Source organism: Heloderma suspectum, chromosome 3, assembly GCF_057233095.1.
Source record: "Heloderma suspectum isolate Gila_16-S chromosome 3, 16-S_ref, whole genome shotgun sequence".
Taxonomy (NCBI): Eukaryota; Metazoa; Chordata; class Lepidosauria; order Squamata; family Helodermatidae; genus Heloderma; species Heloderma suspectum.
Genome location: NC_139460.1, coordinates 283,580,919 through 283,602,683, shown reverse-complemented (window position 1 = coordinate 283,602,683; position 21,765 = coordinate 283,580,919). Strand labels below are relative to the sequence as shown.

The following is a 21,765-nucleotide window of genomic DNA, read 5'->3' as shown; positions in this document are numbered from 1 at the left end:
GCAACCTCAGTATGTTCTGTCGCTAACATGAATAGCAAAGACTCTTTATGTGAAATATGTGTTTGCGAGTCATTAAAAATGGAAAGGAACACTAACTTGAGAGCTGGTTGTATTATTTGCTGCACCATGCCAGAAATTTCACCAAAGACTCAAGTGTTTTCTACAAGCTGAGCGTTCCTCCACACGTGAAAGAGGGATCCCTGCTCTTTACATCTCCTACATCCCCTGATTATTTATTTGGTTAAGGGCACAATGCATGTTTAGACAGAGAAAAGGCCTACAACGCCCAGCCTGCCCCAGCCAGCATTGCTGGCTGGGGCACGCTGGGAGTTGTAAGCCTTTTCTGTCTAAGCATGCACAGGATTGCGCCCTAAGTTTTATAAGAGAGCGGTGCCACCTGTGCACTCTTTTCAGGGTCAATTTCTGTAGCCTAGCTGATGGAGGCTTTATGGGGCTGCCTTTGAATGTGATCTGGAAAGTTCTATCAGTGCAAAATACAGCCACCCAATTATTGGCAGTGGGTGAGGTGGGTTAGCACACATGTCATCAATTTCGTATGAGTTGTACTGGTTGCCAGTGCCTTTTCAGCCCCTATTTAAAGGTGCTAGTATTGACTTACACGCCCCCCCCCCCCCAGGTTGGTACTAGGTTACCTAGTGGACTGCCGTCTTTAGCTGCCTGCCTGTGTTTTAAGGCCAACGTCAGATGTCCATCTTCCATGCCCCAAAGGATATCAGTTAGGTTGCCAGGCATGAGAGATAGGGCCTTTTTGTAAATCATATTTTTTGATTTACAAAAGAAGTATTTTAACTTCTTTATGGAAGCTGCTTTTGGAGGGCCTTAGCCCTAAAAGGCTACCCTGCAGGAGGTTCACTACCACCCACAGGAGCCCTGTCTCTGCTGCTGCTTTTCATTGCTCTCATTGCTCATTCATCTGCCCTTTTCAAGCATGCAAGCTCTGAGAGGAGTAAGGAGAGGCAGCGGCCTGCATGTGCCTTGACCTTCCCTTCTGGGTGAGGGTCAAATTTGGAGGAGGTGGAACCATTCAGGGAAGTGGCATCATTCTTGCCCAAGCCCCTCCCCACCCCCAGCCTGGAGCTGGCAATGCTTAAAACAGCAGTGGGCAACTTGTTACCCTCCAAATGTCTTGGCCTACAACTCCCATTTGCCCAAGCCAGCATAGCCAATGGTGAGGGGTGAAAGGAATTGAAGGTCAGGAATGGGGAACCTCTGGCAGAGGTTTCTCATCTAGCTTCTTCCCCTGGCCTTGCCCTCTGCCGGGGAGGTAAAACCACTTATCTCTGATCAGCAGCTGATTGGAGGGAAGTGTTCCCCCCCCCCCCGCTTAGCAACGGAAAAGGCTCATAGGGGAAAGCATGTAACTTTGATCAGCTGCTGGAGAGAGAGAAAAGTTTTCTCTGAGAGGCAGAGAGGGTGGGTCCAGGGTAGGAAGCTGCTGAGAGATCCAGTCCTGCTTGCTTCTGAGTAGATACGCAAAGCTTGTCCTGCTTATTTGTGAGTACATACTGCTCATGCTTACTTCTGAATAGACATGCTTCCAACTAAAACAATGGAATCGGTAACTGTGGAATTGGGAGGGGTGGGTTGGATTTTTCAGACCCATCCACTTTCACCCATGGCCCTGCCTGCTTCTGCCTTTGGCTCCACCCACCCATGTAATGTGGCCCCCTAAAGCTTCTGGCTTGTCTGGTGGGAATGCGGGAGAGGGCCTTCTCGGTGGCTGCCCCAAGGCTCTGGAACTGCCTTCCCAGGGAGGCGAGAGTGGCACCCTCCTTGGTATGCTTTCCCAGGCAAGTAAAAACTTTTTTGTTCTGGCAGGCCTTTGGGGATAGCTAGTCTGGACTTGTGAGAATATGAAGGATGGATACCATGGTTTATATTTCTTGTTGTCTTTTAGGATTTTTATATTTTATATAATTTTAATATTATTGATGATTTAATTATATTTTTAACTTTTGTATAGTTCTAGTTAGTTTTTAACTGTGTAAGTTTTCAATGTTGTAAAACCGCCTTGAGTCCCAGTATTGGAAAAAAGGCGGGATATAAATTATTGTTGTTGTTGTTATTATTATTTCTCCAAAATGGAATCTATCCCTCAGGGTGAAAAATGTTCCCTATACCTGTTGTAGGCCAAAATATCTGGGGGGCCACAGGTTGCCCCACCCCTGACTTAAAGGGCCTAGGCTGTTGATGTCCTACAAATGACTCATGTTGGTGTATACTGGCAGATGGGCTAGTAGAAATGTTTGCAGGCTAGTCAATTTTCATGGGGTCAGTTGCAAAGCAGTGCATTGTGCTTGTAAAAAGTGTTTGATTTTGAAATGTGAGCAGCTTTGAGCAGCTTTCCATTTTTCTGATGAGCTGGCATTTCCCTTCCCTGCAGTTCACCGTTTTCAAAACAAGCCAAATTTTATTTTCATTTTTTTGTAATGCCATCATGCACAGAAGCCTACTAATATTGGCATGTTAAAGTCTGTTTGCCTCAATAAACACCAAATTGTTTAACAATCTTGTCTCGCATAGGTGTCGAACAGTGTACAAAGGTCCCTCCTCTCCAGCTGTACACAGCGTGACAAAAACCATAAACAGACCAACAGTCAAGGTCTGGGAATGGTTCTATGATTGTGTATACAGACACACAACATCCTTCCTGTTGATTTATAATTTCCAACAGTGGCAGATTGTTCTCATAAAAGAAGGTGGGATGGCTCTGTTCCCCAACTGTTCATGCGAGGGAAGTAGATGCATTTTGAGTGTGATTGGTGGGGTGCTTCTTGGGTGCCATTCCTCGTCCTCTGGTAAGGTCAGTTAAGGAGAAAAGAAAACGGCTGCTTCTCACTCCCCAAGGTATCATCCCCATTCAGCATTTCACACATGGAAATAAAGCGATGCTGATAACACTCTCATATGCTGGTCACACCACAGCAGCGTACTTTAGCTGCCAATTCAAGACCCATCACTTTGCCCAGGGCTTGAAAATCCATTTCTTTGCCCAAGCCTTCCTTGAGTGAGTGTGCTGCAGAGTTTGTTTGTTGGTTATGGTGTTGCGAGTACAATGTTTTAGAAATTATGTATTTTAATGTTGATCATGATGTATTTAATGTATTTTAATTTCCCTGTAAACTGCTTAGAGATATTTTCAAATATGGTAAATGGTATATAAATCAATCTATCAATCTATCAATCTAATCTCCCATATACATCTGCTTGGACCCTAAGATCAGCTTCAGCAGACCTCTGGGAGCCCCTGCCAAAGCAAGTGAGATGAATGGCTACTAAGAGGAGGGTCTTTTCTGCTGTTGCACCCCGGTTGTGGAATGAGCTTGCCAGAGAGGTTCTCCTGGTGCCTACATTGTGCTCATTTCGGCACCTGGTGAAGACCTTTTTATTTTCGCAGGCATTTTAGTTTTTCAGTTTGTTTTATATTTGGTCTTTATTATAAATTTTGCACTACTGCTAACTTCTGTTTGGTCGTTTGTTTTTATATTGTAGTTTTAAACTTTTAAACATTTACATTGTATTTTATCATCTGTGTTTTACTGTCTTGCATTTGACGGTTTGAATGGCTGTGAACCGCCCAGAGAGCTTTGGCTATGTAACTAACAAATATATCATCACCACCATCACCACCCCCCCAAAGGGCACACTTTGTTGTAATAGTGCCTTAGCTGCCTGCTTCATTAGGTATGTAGAGCCGGTATGCCAGCTGATGGAGAGCACAGTGGCAAGGAGCTGTCACTTCACGCCCTTCTTGTGGACTTCCCAGAAGCTTCTGATGATGGGCCACTGTTGGAAACAGGGTTTATTTATTTAATTTATATCCCACCCAGAGTGGCTAACAATCTATATAAACACACACCACACCACTTAAATGACATTAAAACCATGGCTGCAAAAACCACAAATATATAATAAAGTCCAACAAAGCCATCAACACAATCATTGAATCAGAAACAAATAGAGCCTATACCCCCAAAGCCTGCAGAAATAAATAGGTATTTAATGGGCACCTAAGTGACAACTAGGGATGTATGAAAGTCACTTACCTTTTTGCAGGGGTGATTCTTGGTGGGGGGGGGAGACGCCTCCGCACCTCCTCCTGAAATCCTAACCCGGCCGGCTCTGCTCCGCGGCAACTCCGCGGAGCCACCAGCCAGGTGTATTCGCAGGCGTGTGGAGCCTGTGGACACAAATGGTGGCAGCTACGGCGGCTGCCATTTGCGTTCATGTTTTTGGCCATGATAGGCTACGTAAATATTTACGGAGCCTATCATGGCGAAAGACAGGGGCGCAAATGGCGGCCGCTACACCATTTGTGCCCCTGTTTTTTTGCTGTGATAGGCTATGTAAATATTTATGTAGCCTATCACAGCCTAAATGGGGAAGTGAATGGCGTCCGCAGCCGCAGCCGCCATTCGCAAAGCAGTGCGAACAGCACCAGGTAAGTGCTCCATTTTGCGCGCCTTTCACAGGGTGGTGGGTCAGGGGGCTTCGTTCCGCCATGGATTTCGGGAGGCCGAATACACTGGCATTCGGCCTCACTGAGATCCATGGCAGAATTCTCTGAAATCCTAGTGACAACAGCATGGGAGATACCAGCATGTCTACCAGAAGAGAGTTCCAGGGCGCCACCGCTGAAAGCCTCTTGCCATGTGTGGTAGTCCCCTGGGCCACATTCTTCAAGGGCACCATGAGCAAAGCCTCTCTGGTTGATCTTAAATCCAGCAATAGTTGGTATTGGGGAAGGTGGTCCTTAAAGTATCTGGGTCCTGAATCATTTAGGGGTTTGTATTAGGGATGTACGAAAGTGACTTACCTTTCACGGATTATGTTGATGGTGAAGGGGGGAGGCGTTCCGTCCCTCCCCCCGGAATCCTGGCTGGGGGGGGAGGCGCTCCGTTCCTCCCCCCGGAATCCTCGAACGGCCGGCTGTGCTCCACAGCAGCTCCGCAGAGCAGCCGGCCAGGCCCAGCCTGGCCCAGCCAGAGCCGTCCACAGCCAGATTTCTGGACGTGGAGGGCTGTGGGTAAAAAACCAAAACCAAAAACTGCATACGCAAATGGCGGCGGCTACGGCTGCCGCCATTTGCATTCCTTCTTTTTGGCCGTCTTAATGTACGTAAATATTTGCGTAGACTATGATGGCAAAAATAAAGGGAAATGCAAATAGCGTATCGGGCGCTATTTGCATCCCTTTTTCATTCACCGTTTTAGCCTACGTAAATCTAGGGATGGCGGAGAATTTCTCCCCGAAACTTCGGGGGGCCGAGCGCCAACGTGTTCGGCCCCCCGAAGAAGTTTCGGGGAGAAATTCTCCGCCCCCCCTGGGATGGGACTTACCTTTCCCGAATGTCCCTCCCGGCGGCGGGTCCCGGCGGCGGTTCGGCAGGTCTTTGACAGGGGCAGAGGCGGCAGCCGGTCTTTCGACTGGCTGCTGCCGCCGCCATTCCAAGAAAAGTAAAAAAAAAAACAACGCCCCCGTGATAGGCTACGTGATGATTAACGTAGCCTATCACGGCTAGATTTGCAAAGTCAGCCGTGATAGGCTAAGTAAATTGTCACGTAGCCTATCACGGGTGACTTAAAAAAAAAAAAAGTGTGTACGGCTAATGGCGGCCCCCATAGGGAGCCGCCATTCACGTTCCTTATTTGGTCGCTGTAGTCTACATAAAGATTACGTAGACTACGGCGAAAATAAGGGCAACACTATTTGCGTTGCCCTTATTTTCGCCGTAGTCTACGTAAAGATTTACGTAGACTACAGCGACCAAATAAGGAACGCGAATGGCGGCTCCCTATGGGGGCCGCCATTTGTGTACGCGCTTTTTTTTTTTTAAAGTCACCCGTGATAGGCTACGTGACGATTAACGTAGCCTATCACGGCTGACTTTGCAGATCTAGCCGTGACAGGCTACGTTAATCGTCACGTAGCCTATCACGGGGGCGTTTTTTTTTTTTAAAGTTTTTATTTCGCGGCTGGGCGAGGCGAGGCGCCTCCTCCCCGGCCTGAATTTCGAGAGAACATGACACTGGAGAACATGACACTGGCCTTTGGACTATACTGAATATATTTTCCTCGCAGTCACTGAAATCTGCAACCAATCCCAACTGAAATCCAAAATAGCACTACCAGTAAGCACTATTGTATATGGTGTGTGTTGTGTATGGTTTGTGTGGTTGTGACTCTGACAGGTTTTCTCCTGGTGCTTCTGTGGAGGAGGCTTCTCTGTGGACCTAAAGCTGCCATTACTATGTAGGGCCAATCTATATGTAATGCTAAATGTGCCATTAGAAAGAACACACTCCTCCTCCCAGTAAGGTAAATTTGGGAAGAGGGAAGATGGGAACCTGGCAGCAGGGAAGGCTGGAGACAGCTGTCACAAGTGTATTAATTATGAGTCAAGCCAATATTATATATGGTGTGTGTTGGTTTGGTTTGTAACTGGTCTGACTTTTCTGAACTGGGGAAGTTTGCCTCTGACACACATACACAATTCTGAAATTCTGTGCCATATTTACTTGTGACAAAACCAGTGTTCTACATTCAAATGTCATTGTCGTCATCATCCATGATCAAACAGAAGAGATAATATTCTTGACAAATTAAAACCAAAGAAAAATAATAAAACCGAAAAGAACTGTAAATTTTACACTGATAAGTACTATACTATTAACATAACTTATAAAGCATAGTTAAAACTTCTCAAGAAAATGTACAAACATAGGTAAATAGGTAAACAAAAAATAAGGAATTGTAAAAAAAAAATCATAACAATATATAAAATGTGTTGAAGATAAAATATATCATCCTGTTACGAATGTTCAATCTCGGATTACAAGGGCAATCTACTAAAAATATTGTTTTTTCCAAAGGCATTTTGACTGGATAGTCTTCTTCAGTGAAAGATTTAAGAAACTTCAAGTGACTGCTTCACCATGGATCCAGAGAACCCAGTATCCAAATTAGTACCACTCAGGATAGATGCTTTTGGAGAATAAAGTAAAATAATAATATTGATTTTCCATTTTACTAGTCCTTTCCCATTTGTTTCCAAAGTTCCCATCAACGTTACTTCAAATAAAGCTCATCACATAGTTAGAGTGGATACTATAAAATGCTCTTCTGTTCAGACCTGTAGGGTTTGAATGGAAACTTTACATTAAAATCTTGAACCAGCGAGTATCTGTGAAAAATAAATTAAAGCATATTAAGTTAGGGGATTTCCCGGAGAACTGACCTCCCCCCACTCCTGCGCTGCCTCTGAGGCAGCGCAGAAGAGCTACATCCTCCGCGCTCGCAAGAGCAGCACGGAGCGGCCAAAAAGGGGCATTCCAGGGGGCGTTCTGGAGCAGGGAGGGCGGAAATGCCTGTGCATCACATCCAATATGTCACACAGCAGCCTCTTCCCCCACTCAGCCCACCCATGGCTAGACAGCTGAAATGGGCTGTCTAGCTGAAAATGCCAGGCAGGAGAAGCACGGAGGGAATGTTCCCCTCGGTGCTTCTCCTGCCCTGCATTGGATAGGCGGTCGCCTCTGAGTCGGGAGGTGGCTGCCTATCTGGATAGGATTGCACCCTAAGAATCTTAAAATAACCCAACCTGGGAACTCACCACTTAGATTTCTATCCATCTTCAGGAAGTTATCTCCACTATCAACCATCCTGCCCTTCTGGATCCATGCTCAGAAGACCTATGCCCATATAGGGAGAAATGCACCTGAAATGTATTTGCAATTAGGCCAACTATATAGGCATAAGTCTTCTGTGCATTACATAGCTTGTTTTGAATCTGGAGATTATCTTCATGTAGGAAAACTGCAATGCAGGAAGGAGGGTTTACTGACTGGGTTTAGTCCATGGTGAGATTCCAGAATTCAGACTAGTTTACCTCAGAGGTACTGGAGGAGAAAAACATGCATCATAGGTAAATAGACTGCTGCAGTTCCCCCAAACCTTGGAAATCAATTACACCTTCCATTTGATCTAGCTTCTCAAATACATTTTGCAAAATCAAAATGTGTGAAGGTTATAAGCACAAGTGGGCAACTTGTGGCCCTCCAGATTTTTGGCCTATAACTCCCATCATCCCTCACCATTGGCTATGCTTGCTAATGCTGATAGGAGTTGTAGGCCAACACATCTGGAGGGCCACAAGTTGCCCACCACTGGTTCAAAGGAGGGGCCCACACACGACAAAGTTCACTGGTTGGTGCCAATGAGAATCATTAATTAACAACAGCAACAACACTGATGTTCTGATATGTCTAGTTCGGCTTTCAGTAAATCCCAGTGATTTTTTAAATGCATTCATAAAAATAATGTTTTTATTTCATGCAATGTTTTCTATGTGAACCTGTCTGTTCCAGTTCTTCAAATGTCCTTTTGCGTGTTTGCATATTCTTTTACTATGTCAGGAGCTTTGGTTAACTACTCATGAGTTTAGACTCAAGATGAGATGCTTTGTTCTCCCAGGTAAATAAAAAACATATGTTTGGGGCGGTCTGCAGTATAAGCAGTAAGGCATTTTCAGACTGATGACAAAGTGAAAAGTTAAAGTAGCATATGAAGATGCAATTATTTCTCAACTTGTACATAAAGTAAATTCATCAATGTATCTTGTTTTTAGAGTCGTGTGTGTAGATTTAAGGGGCCGCGGTGGCTTAGTGGTTAAGACGCTGAACTGCAGACTGGAAGGTCAGCAGGTCAGCAGTTCGAGACCTGAGTGCCACGTGATGGAGTGAGCTCCCATCTTCAGTCCCAGCTCCTGCCAACCTAGCAGTTCGAAAGCAAGAATTTGCAAGTAGATAAATAGGTACCGCCTCGGAGGGAAAGGTAGCAGCGTTCCGTGCACCTCGGTGTTCAGTCATGCCAGCCACATGACCACGGAAGCGTCTTCGGACAGCGCTGGCTCTTCGGCTTAGAAACGGGGATGAGCACTGCACCCTAGAGTCGGACACAACTGGTTGGGTACACCTTTTACCTTTGTGTAGATTTAAGGCATCGTAACTTACTACTTACACTGTAAGAAGCAGAGACATTGCCGACAAAGGTCCGTCTAATCAAAGCTATGGTTTTCCCAGTAGTAATGTACAGCTGTGAGAGCTGGACTATAAGGAAGGCTGAGCGCCGAAGAATTGATGCTTTCGAACTGTGGTGCTGGAGAAGACTCTTACGAGTCCCCTGGACTGCAAGGAGGTCCAATCAGTCAATCCTAAAGGTAATCAACCATGAGTGCTCATTGGAAGGACAGATACTGAAGCTGAAGCTCAAATATTTTGGCCACCTAATGCGAAGAGAAAACTCTCTGGAAAAGACCCTGATGCTGGGAAAGACTGAAGGCAAAAGGAGAAGGGAACGGCAGAGGATGAGATGGCTGGATAGCATCACCGATGCAATGAATATGAACTTGAGCATGCTCCGGGACAGAGCGCAGGACAGGAAGGCCTGGCGCTATGGTCCATGGGGTCACGAAGAGTCGGACACGACTGAACGACTGACCAACAACAACTTACACTGTGCCTTTAGGATTGAATGGAATAGTCTACAGTCCTTCACATAACTAACTTGTGCATTAATCCCATTGAAATAAAGGCATTTTATACATACATACAGGTGGGACTTGAAACATATTGTTGCTGTTTAGGTGGAGTCCCCCTTAGGATTCCCCCTCTAAATATTTTTTTTGCACTTCTGCAAACTTTGGGTCCCCCAAGCCTACTGATCTCTCTATCTTGTGCATGGATGGTGCTGCTGTGACTATATAAGGATCCATACTCAGAGAATAATTTTGCTGTTAGTATATAGTATTAGCAAAATGTCCATCATTACAATAGGTGGGATGTATTTAGAGGCAGGACTTGTATATTGCAACATCCACCAGTCCTGGCCTAATTGTAGGCTGTACAGAAAGAGAAACATAGACTTCCCTCCAGAAACTTTGTCAGTGGGGGCCAGACCAGTTTTCTGCTCCTTACCACAATAGTTTCTCCAAGAACAATAGTTTCCCCAAGTGCTTCATTCCCTCCCACCCATACAACTGAGTTATAGCAGGCATTAACTTATATGGAAGGAAGTAAAAGCTATTGTGAAAGGGTTAAAACCTGGTCACCATCCTTGGTGATACCTTGGGTGCATTTGTCATCCTAACTATTGATGCTTAAGGCCAGAATCCTATGCATGTGTAGACAGAAAAAGGCCTACAACTCAGCCAGCTTGGTGTAAGCCTTTTTCTGTCTAAATATGCATTTGATTGCACCCTATTCCTGCTCCAGTCCCATCTTCAGACACTGACTTCCTCATCCACATAATCCTGGATTCCGTTTCTTCCTAAAGTGTGGCAAAGTGTTGGGAAGAGGTGAGCGTGCATGCACACACACACACACACAAATTAATGGCAGAAACTGGTGGTGGTTACCATTTACCAGTAATTCTTAACAGTTTGTAAGCCCAATAACAAAAGTACAAAAATGTTGACTTTTAATGGTAAATCTCTAAGATGATCAGATACTTTCATCACCAGATTTCATCTTCTTTTGTTTAATTTGCTGGTACATGTCAACATTTACCATGTCCATGACACACCGGTAAATGGCCAGACCAAAGGAAGATGATTGGAAACTACCAAGTGCTTCTGGTTAATAACACGATTTTGTCTCTATTTCTCTCATTTACCAGTAAATGTTTGCCAAGGTATATCAATAAATGTCAAAAAGAATCCCAAAAGAAAACCATTGAATCTCAAGGATTTCTAAGTGACTTCTAAGTGATTAAAAAGGTGAGGTATATATGTGGAAAATAAAGTCTTCCACTTCAATTTCACTCCCAACTTATATCAGTTAGTAGTGGATCAAGAATTCAGAAGCATTCCCCTTCCCACTAGGATTTTTATTGCTGGGAGGTAGGGATGTCAGAGAATTCCGCCACGGACTCCAGTGAGGCCGGATTCTTTAGAATCCGGCCCCTTGGAATCCGTGATGGAACGGCCTCCCCCACTCCACCACCCTGCGGAATCTCCCCAGGATGGAACGTACTTGGCATCAGCTCCTGTGGCTCCAGCGGCGGTGGATGCGGTGGCAGCTCTGGCTGGTCTCCCGGTCACTGCCGGGCTACTGCGGCCGCAAATGGATTGCATAGCTTAGCAGCTGCCATTTGCGTGGCTGCCTTTTGCCGTGATAGGCTACATAAATATTTACGTAGCCTATCACAGCTTGCTGCAAGGATGCAAATGGCGGCCGCTACACTGGCCACCATTTGCGGCCGCAGCAGCCCGGCAGCGGCTGGAACTCCAACTGTGGCCGGCCCTGGCCCGCAGAGCTGCCATGGAGCGGAGCCGGCTGGGGAGGATTCCGGGGGGAGGGATGGAGCGCCTCCACCCCACTGTGGATTGACCGGCATGGAGCCAGGTAGGGATTTCGTACATCCCTACTGGGAGGAGCTCCTTCTCCAGTCATTCTCCTACATTACACAGTTGTATGTGATCACCAGCCACAAGCATACTCAGGGCTAGGGATGTACGAAACGACTTACCTGTTTCGTTTCGTGACATCCGCGGTGGGGGGGAGGCGCTCCGTCCCTTCCCCCCGAAATCCTCGCTGGCCGGCTCCGTTCCATGGCGACTCTGCGGAGCCGCTGGCTGGGACTGCCCGCAGCGACATCCGGCCACTGCTGAGCTGCTCAGGGACGCAAATGGTGGCCGCCGTAGCCGCCATTTGAGTTCCCTTTTTTTGCTGTGATAGGCTACGTAAATATTTATGAAGCCTATCACAGCCTCCGCAGGGACGCAAATGGTGTCCCTGCATTAGCTGTGATAGGCTACATAAGTATTTACGTAGCCTATCACAGGAAAAATCGTGAAGCAAATGGCAGCTGCAGACGCGGCCGCCATTCACAAAGCAGCGCGAACGGTACCAGGTAGGTGCTCCGTTTCGCAGGTGGTGGGGTGGAGGGGCTTCATTCCGCCACGGATTTCGGGGGGCCGAATGCCAGTGCATTGGCATTTGGCCTCACTGAGATCCGTGGCAGAATTCTCCGCCATCCCTACTCAGGGCTGAGCATGTGCTGAGGCCCACATCCCACCAGGAGGCCCACAGATGAACTCCAGATCCTGTGATCCAGCTCCTCCTCCTCCTCCCTTTTCTACAAACAAGCAGTTGGTAACAAACAAGAACAGGGACTGAAAGCATGCTCTACTGGGAGCATCTCTTATGAAGGCCCCATTTAAATTAATGGGGATGACACCACTTGTGAATGGATATGGGTATTTGGTCTGCCTTTGTTAAAGTTTATGTATAATTCTTAGAAAGTGTATTTTCATATACATTTTCATGTGTGTGTGTGTGCGTGTGTGTACACATTTCATATGTATGTATTGCAGTTCATATATTCAGATCTATATAGCTACAGGTTTTTTTTTCTTTTCCCCTTTATGGTTTTGTTGAAATTTTACAATAAAAAATAATTATAAGAAAACAAAGAAATTAATGGGATCTTTGCAATTTTATGCTTTGTATATATTTCCATGTTAGACTGGCCTGTGCCAATCAAACACTTGTGAAAATGGCTCCCTGATGAGAAAAAACTCCCTTCCCAGGGAAGCAAGATTGGCACCCGCCTTGTAGGGATGTACAAAAGTCACTTACCGTTTCACGGATCTGCTTCACGGTGGGGGGGAGGAGCTCCATCCCTTCCCCCAGAATCCTCAATGTGGGGGGAGGCGCTCCGTCCCTACCCCTGGAGTCCTGCCCAGCTGGGTCCGCTCCGCGGGGATTCCACGGAGCCGCTGGCCAGCTTCGCCCACAGCCGGACATCTGGCTGCTGGGCAGCAGGGACGCAAATGGCGGCTGCCGTAGCCGCCGTTTGCGTCCCTGTATTTAACCGTGATAGGCTACGTAAATATTTATGTAAATAAATAAACGTAGCCTATCACGGCAAAGTTAAAAAAAAAATCGTACGCAAATGGCGGCTACAGCGGCCGCCATTTGCGTTCCTTTTTTTCGCCGTTTTAGCCTACGTAAATATTTATGTAAGCTATTACGGCAAAAAAAAGGGGAACGCAAATAGCGTAGTGGATGCTATTTGCATTCCCCTTTTTTTCCGCCGTAATAGCTTACATAAATATTTACGTAGGCTAAAACGGCAAAAAAAAGGAACGCAAATGGCGGCTGCCGTAGCCGCCGACATTTGCGTACATGTTTTTTTTTTTACTTTGCTGTGATAGGCTACGTAAATACTTACGTAGCCTATCACGGCCTCCGCAGGGACGCAAAAGGCGTCCCTGCGTTAGCCGTGATAGGCTACGTAAGTATTTATGTAGCCTATCACGTCTATGAAGAGGAAGCGAATGGCGGCTGCCATTCGCTAGTCGGCGCGGGCGGCAGCAGGTAAGTGCTCCATTTCGCGCGCTTGTAGTGGGTTGGGGGCTCCGTTTCGGGCCCATTTCGCAGGGTGGGGGGAGGGGGGGCTTCGTTCCACCATGGATTTCGGGGGGGCGAATGCACTGGCATTCGGCCTCACTGAGATCTGTGGCGGAATTCTCCGCCATCCCTACCACCTTGGTGTGTTTCTGCAAGCAGGCAAAAACTTTTTTGTTCCAGCTGCCCTTTGGGGATAGATAGTCTGGACCTGTGAGAATATGATGGATGGGTACTATTGCTTATGCTGTTGCTGTCTTTAAAATTTTGATATTTTATACAGTTTTAACATTGATAATTTAATTATATTTTAACTTTTGTATATTTCTATTTATATGTTTTAACTGTAAAAGTTTTTAATGTTGTAAAGCCGCCTTGAATACCAGGATTGGGGAAAAGGTGGGATATAAATATAATAATAATAATAATAATAATAATAATAAAGCACTTTGCATCGGGGATGATTTGCCCTTATGGCTTTTCTGTGTAAATAGAATTAGAAATATGTTTTTTAAACGGTGCAATCCTGAGCATCTTTACTCAGAAGTAACCACCACTTGAATTCAAGGGGACCTTCTCCCAGGAAGTGTGCATAGGATCGCAGCCTAAACATATATTTTTGAAAATATGTTTCTCACTTTCCTCTTTCTGCACCCAGCTGGTAGACCATGTAACATTTTGGCATGTTGCCAAAAATAGACACCCCGTGCTGAAATTCTAGAACGGTGGAATTCTTCGCATTTGCTGTATTTCCTATCCCTGCCCTGGCTTGTGAAAACTATATGGTTTTGGTGTTGTTGTTTTATTTGCCTCATGTGGCATGTAGCAACCAAATATGTTTTAAGGTTGCTTATCTTATTGTACTGTATGATGTGTTTTCCCTCCCCCAGTGATATGAAGGATAATGGAATTCATTTCTCCGAGTTGTAGCTTATATGGATTGTTTTGCTCAATAAATCATTTGTTGCTTCCTGAAAAACTAGCACTTGAAGTACTTGGAGTGGGGTGGTCAATCTGTGAAGCATGGAATTCTCTCAGAATATGAAAGACTTCATTTTTTCTTGCAAATCCACAAATGTAAGAATGCAATCCCATGCAAGTTTAGACAGAAAAAAAAAACTCCTACAACTGCCAGCATGCCCAGCCAACATGGCTGGGGTATGCTGGGAGTTGTAGGACTTTTTTTTGCTGGGAGTTGTTTAGACAGGGAAAAAAGCCTACATGGGTAGGATTGGACCCTTCATGAATGAATGCAGTGAAGGCTGGTGGGTCTAATGTCAGTGGGGCTGTAAATCTGCTCTGGGTTTCAGTCAGAACCAGGCAGAACTCTAAAGGTGCTATCCAAGAGCTATTGCCGAACCCAATCCCCAAAATAAATTCAGCACCTTGGATAGCTCCTTTAGAGTTCTGACTGATTCTGACTGAAACCCAGAGTGGATCACAGTCCCACTGACATTGGAGCCACCACTGGTTGTATGGAGAGAAAACACTTGCAGGGCTTTTGAAAGAACTGAACTAGAGTTACCTTGGAAGAAGCTATACGACTCGATTGGACAATAAATTCTCTGCTGTACACCAGTCAGGTCTCCTCCCCTTTTGTTTCTATATTTGGTACCTCCTCTTATTTATTTATTATTTTCTATACTGCCCAAAAGCTGAAGCTCTCTGGGTGGTTCACAAAAATTAAGACCAAACAGCACACAATAAAACAATTTAAAATATATAGAACATTAAAACCACAGTATAACAATATAACCACAATAAAACCTAGCAGCAGTGCAGGAGCTTAAAATACAGATTTAAAACAGCAAAGCTAAAAGTCTAGAAAGCTAAAATGCTAAAATGCCTGGGAAAATAAAAAGGTCTTCACCTGGCGCCAAAAGGAATTCAATGTAGGTGCCAGGGGAACCTCACTAGGGAGCTCATTCCAGAGCCGGGGTGCCACAGCAGAAAAAGCCTTCCTCCTAGTAGCCACCCGCCTCACTTCCTTTGGCAGGGGCTCACGCAGAAGGGCCACTGATGATGATATTAAGGTCCAGGCAGGCCACATATGGGAGGAGGCGATCCTTCAGATAACCTGGCCCCAAGCCATTAAGGGCTTTAAATGTTAATACCAGCACTTTGAAACAGGCCTGGAAATGGACTGGCAGCCAGTGCAGCTGAAAAAGTACTGGCGTAATATGAGCTCGCAGGCCAGTCCCTGTTAACAATCTTGCTGCCCTATTTTGGACCAGCTGAAATTTCCAGACCGTTTTCAAAGGCAGCCCCACGTATAATGCATTGCAGTAATCCAGATGAGAAGTTATCAGAGCATGGATCACTGTAGCTAGGCTATCTCTGTCCAGATAAGGGCGTAGTTGGTATACCAGCATAAGCTGATAAAAAGTGCTCTGTGCCACTGAGTTCACCTGTGCCTTAAGTGACAGTTCTGGATCCAAGAGCACCCCCAAACTACGAACCTGATCCTTTAGGGGGAGTGCAACCCCCTCCAGAACAGGTTGAATATCACCTAGCTGGGCAGACGAACCACCCACTAACAGTACCTCCGTCTTGTCTGGATTGAGTTTCAGTTTATTGGCCCTCATCCAGTCCATTACTGTGCCCAGGCACTGATTCAGAACAGCCACTGCCTCATCTGGTTTTGATGAGAAAGAAAGGTAGAGCTGGGTATCATCCACATATTGATGGCACCTCAGCCCACACCTCCAGATAACCTCCCCCAGTGGTTTCATGTAGATATTAAACAGCATAGGGGATAAAATAGAGCCCTGTGGAACCCCATGGCACAATTGCCATGGCACAGAGCAATAATCCCCCAGCACCATCTTCTGGAATCGGCCATCCAAGTAGGAGCGGAACCACTGTAGTGCAGTGCCTCCAACTCCTAACCCAGACAACCTATCCAGAAGGATACCATGGTCGATGGTATCGAAAGCCGCTGAGAGGTCCAGGAGAATCAACAGGGTCGCACTCCCCCTGTCCCTCTCCAGGCAGAGGTCATCCCACAGGGGTGACCAAGGCAGTTTCTGTTCCAAACCAGGCCTAAAGCCCGATTGAAATGGATCTAGATAATCCGTTTCATTCAACAGTTCCTGGAGCTGTCCTACAACCATTTTTTCTCTCCATCTGACCCTGTACATGTAAAGGGTGGCCACGTGTCCTATTTACAGAGGATAATCCTCTATTTTTGAAGAGCTGGCAAAGGACAGTCCTCAGTTTGAAGGTGTGCTATCTTTGAAGAGGTGTCCAGTCTGCTGTAAAGTCAAAGAACCATAAGGGAAGAGCCTTGAAGTTACCCATTGACACGTAGCACCTGGACAGCAGACTGAGCAGGTAGGCACACAGGTCACCTAGTCAGTCTTCTCCACTAGGGTGAGATGTATTGGATTTCTATTTAAATTATAGTCATTATTTCAAAATTTGCATCTACATTTATACATTTGCATACTGAAATGTTATGCAATTTGGTGTCCTCCATTGTCCTCTGGTTTGTTTATGCCTCTCCTCTTTTTTGGCAATGCCTAAGTGACCACCCTAACATATAAACATGTACATCTTGGGAAGATTTATAAATTAAATGGGATAATATAACACACAGATCTATACAGTACTAACAGAGTTTACAGGAATATTTATACTACTGAAAATCATGTTTCAACAGTTTAATACAAGCAAAGCTTCTAAAACCAGAGGAAGTGCTTCTTCTCCTTGCCATGCCTTTAAAACACGCCGTACACCAAAGTGGACCCCACTCAAAGAGCCTGCATGCTTAATTCATTATTTGTTTGAATCAGTGACTGGATTACAGAAGTCCCATTCCACAACCACATCTTATTTTCTATTTTGTGTGCAAAAATCAATAAAAACAAAACACTTTGTGGCGCGCGCGCGCGCGTGTGTGTGTGTGTATGAAAGTTAGAAAGACTAACAACAGAATATTCAAAAATATATTTAAGCTAAACATTTTGGCTTCTACCCTCATCAGTAGCTCTGCTGTTAAATGGATATCAGGAGGGATATATATTACCATCCTCCTGAGAAATGCATAGGAATCTGGTCTGTTGCTGGTTATTGTAAAAAAGCCTATGGAAGTCTCACCCACCTAAGCAGGATTACACAGTTTCTGTTTATCACACATGCCAAACCAAATGCCTGGCAACATTACCCTTCCAGATAACAACTATTCTCTCAGTTGCCACTGGAAATGTGAGTCAAATCTGGCATGGATGGCTCTGACCATGTGCCCCTAACATCGACCCTTTATTTACAGTCATCTCCTAGATCCATAGCCGTCTTTATATAACATTTTACCCAAGTAGTTGTGAGTCTTGCAGAGAGTCTAGCAACAGGAAAGACTGTATCACTAATTGGCACAGACATTCCTACTTAGATTTGGTAGGATGTGCTGATTTGTAATATGACTCAAGAATTTACTTCCTAATTGATAATTGGTTCAACCTTCCTAAACCTCTCGGTTTCCCAGTCACTTGGCTGTCTATTGTTCTGGCATAACTTTCACAGTGTGTGTTTTTTATTATCTTGACTGTTGCATATCTCAGAAATGATTTTCCAAAAATAAGGTATGATTGAATGCTGTTACTTTTACTTTGTAGCAAATGGATGTTGTATCAGCGCATATCTTGCAGCTACTGCCATTAGAATATTTTCAACAAATGTGGAAGAGTGTTCAGAATTCACGTATAAAATGTCTGATCTGAACTGCAATACAAAAAATGGATTGGGTTCTTCCATTCATAGAAGGGGCCATTCCACTGGGTCTTTGATCCAGTGGAGGTTCCTGTTAATGGAAGGTGTGTATGAGAGTGAGAGAGTACGATTTTCACTGTTTCCATGCCACCCTGCAGCCCCCTGCATTTTGGGTCCCCAAACCTTCTGCAGCACTATTTCAGGGGCTTCTAGGGGAAGGGGGAAAATTTGCAAAAACATTTCCCCCTTCTGTTAGTGGGTGCCAGGAATACCCATGCTGCAGGCACAACTCTGCTCAAGATCCAATTCTATGACCCAGTTCACACATAATGAATGATTGCATGGGAGTGCTCAGCAGTGAGCATGCTGGTTCCTAATGACTTGCCCATTTCTACTTGGCTAAACAAGTCTCTGGCTTGTTCTTCATGATGTGTGAACCCGGAACTCTGGGTTTTTGAGGGCGGAGCAGAGCTCAAACCCATGATTTATTATTTGGTTAAAACTCTGGGTTGTTTCTCTCTCAACAGCCCAGAGTTTCAGGTATGCACGTCACAGAGAACAAGCCAGGGATGGGGGGTTCTTTGGCTGTTTAGCACAGCAGAAGTGAGTGAACAGGTGGGAGCTAGCATCCTCACTTGTTTGCTCGCATGTGCTCCCAGATAACTGTGGTTAACAAACTGTGAGTTGTTCATTGCATGTGAACAGGGTCTATATCCAGTGATAAGTAAAAATGGTTATCACTGATGCAGGAAATTTTAGGGGATATGCTGCCCAATCTTCCAAAAAGGGCTGCATCAGGGGAGGGTGAATGCAGGTTGCATTTTTTTTTAAAATATCCCACCTTTCCTAAAAATAATTCAAGGATGCTCACAACATATAATGACAACAGTAACATTAAATTACCGCTACAAATTCAATTGAAAACTGTGTAAAAACAGCACCGTTTTTTTTTAAAAAAACCCCTCAATAAAAGCACATCCTAAAAAATATCATAAGAACTCCAACACAATGAACAGTCAGATGAAAACCAGGCTGAGTATGTGGCCTGTTTGACGGTTCTTCACCATATGGCGGAAGGCCATGAGACAGGGGTGAGACAAACCTCCCTTGGGAAGGGGTTGCAGAGCTTAGGTGCCACGGCTGTTAGGCATCCTGAATGTCTCAGCCCAAAGGAACTTGTGTTGGGAGTTCTGCATGATGAGATCTACACATATGCAATGTTCCACCTCTGTGCCAACAGCAATACTTACACCTGTACAGATGGCTGAAGAGATGGAGGTGAGGAGGAGGAGAAGCAAGGAGAAACAGGTTCTGAGATAATATGTTACTGTTCGGGGAGTGCTGTGATGTTGTTTCTGAAAATGTGACTGCATGGCTGTAGTTAATTACAGAGCATCCCTATTTTAAATGTGTGTTATACAACATATCCCTGCATTATATACGATTGGTATAGTATATGGTATTGGTATGGTGTATTTACCAGCATCCAGTCTTTATTAGGCTGCTAAGCATTTCTGTTAGAGTGTCACTGAGTTAACCTTGAGTCCTGGGTTCTGTAGGTCTAGAATTCATTTCCTTATCACAGCATCAACTCATTAGTGATTTAATACCTGTTGTTGTTGTTGTTCAGTCATTCAGTCGTGTCCGACTCTTCGTGACCCCATGGACCATAGCATGCCAGGCCTTCCCGTCCTCCGCTCTCTCCCGGAGTGTTACCTGTTTAATACCTGTTAAGGTTATTATATTATAGAAGATTGGTTTACTGAATTACTTTACTACAGAGCAATCCAGTTAATAGCATTTTTCCTTGAGATGTATCTCCTATATTTTTTTCTCAAATATCTTTTTACTCATATCACATTTCTGAACCTTTTCTGCTTCTTTTGCAGGGGAGGAGAAGGCATGAGAGGCTGAGAGCTGCCTTGATTAGTCTGTCCGACAAACACCCAGCTAAGATGGATGACGTTTCCAAGCCAATCGAAGTCAGATTACATTGACAGTAAACAGAATAAAGGGAGTATTATGGCCAAAAGAAGAAGAAGAAAGGGGGGCTGGGGAAAAAAGAAGTTAGGGTGCAATCCTATGTATATTTAGACAGAAAAAAGTCCTACAACTCCCAGTGTTGTAGGACTTCTTTCAATCTAAACATGCATAGGATTGGGCCCTTAAGCAAGGGACACATAGCAGCAAGCTGGTCTCCAGACTCTGGCTGTGATCCTGCTCCGCCCCTGCATTCACCATCCTGCTTGTGTTCTACCCATTATCACTGATATGTGCTAAAGCCCCTATGATATATTCTAATCCTAAACAGACGGGAGTGAATCTCTTTGATTTCAATAGAATGTTTCAAAGTAAAGTACGTAGAACTGAGGTTCTGCATACATTACATTTCTGGCAGCTCTATCCCTCATCTGTAAGACAGGTCTGAGAAGTTTCTTCTAGTTCCTGACTGTTGTACATCCATACTGGGACAGATCTTCAGAAGATTTAAGTGTTTCTGGTCCTCCAGATCAGGGATACTCAACCTTTTGGGGACCTGTGGGCACATCTGGCAATTTGAGAAACTTTCCTGGGTACCACCAGAAAATGGGTGCACTGCGGATGAAAGCATTGGCTTGCAGGAGCCCACCATCTTCATTTCCTCAGAAGGTCTCTGAGCCCCACGTGTGTCCCAGAGACATTCATGGGAGAAGAAGATGGGAGCAGCTGGAAGCCCTCACTTTGCTTTGAAGCGACCCCAGCTGCCAGTAAGAAATGCTGTTATTAAAACAAATAAATAAATGTAGGAGGGGTAGGGCAGCTTGGGTGCACTGGTGTCCATGGGCACCATGTTGCCCAGCCACTAGTCTAAATGCTCAAACGTGGTTATCAGAACTTGCTCTTGTAGTACAGGTACATTTTCAGCAGCCTTCAGTGCGTTACAACAGAAATATCATGGAGCACCCAGAAGTACAATTTTTAGTGAGCCAAGTGCTTATTTTTCACCAGTCTAGTACCAAAAGGTCACATGTGTGTGGTGGATGACAGTATAAGAGCCACCCGTAGATATTATCCAACTCCTCCGAGGGGCTATGTTTTATAGAGGGTGGGCTCATGTTAGTGCAGATGAATTCATGATGTTAAAGAGCAAAGGATTTTTTAAACAATGCTCTTTACCACCAGAATGAATGTGTTATATATTTTGATGGTTCCGAACAACAGGAATAGCCCTGTATCATACAAAAACTGTGTGCTAAACAAATTACTGAGAATTGCAGTATCAGTTTGCAAGTGAATCATCCAATGAAAACAGATCAGAAGATTTAACAAGCTCAGAAAGAAGCAGGTTATTTTGCCTTGGGGGAGCCATTCTGGAAACAAAATGCTCTGCAATGTTTAAAAGGACACTGAATGTACAACTGTAAATGACTTCTGCTGTAAGTTTGTTAGTTATAGGCAATTGCTTGTTGCAATGTGAGACTTCTTGATTAGATTCACAAAGTCATTTTTTTCTCATTCATTGTACAAATCAGCTGCTGTCCAAATTAACACCTTATTTTTCTATTGTTCTTCTCGATACTCCCCCCTTCCTCCTCCTCCTCTTCCTCCTCTTCAATATTAGAGGCAGCTGTTCCTTTTATGCACAGAA

The 21,765-nt window shown here is 44.9% G+C and overlaps 1 long non-coding RNA gene across 2 annotated transcripts in view; it reads right to left on the bottom strand.

The window, feature by feature from the left end:
• Positions 1-6,518: 6,518 nt before the first annotated feature.
• LOC146351356 (uncharacterized) overlaps positions 6,519-21,765 on the bottom strand; it is a 39,122-nt gene continuing 23,875 nt past the window's right edge. Inside the window, exons 3-5 of one of the 2 annotated variants that reach the window (XR_014789582.1) lie at positions 19,748-19,864; positions 7,634-7,919; positions 6,519-7,153 (exon numbers count right to left, since the gene is read on the bottom strand). This is a non-coding gene — a long non-coding RNA (uncharacterized LOC146351356). The remainder of the gene's footprint in view (positions 7,154-7,633; positions 7,920-19,747; positions 19,865-21,765) is intronic. The other variant, XR_014789581.1, reaches the window with a different exon arrangement.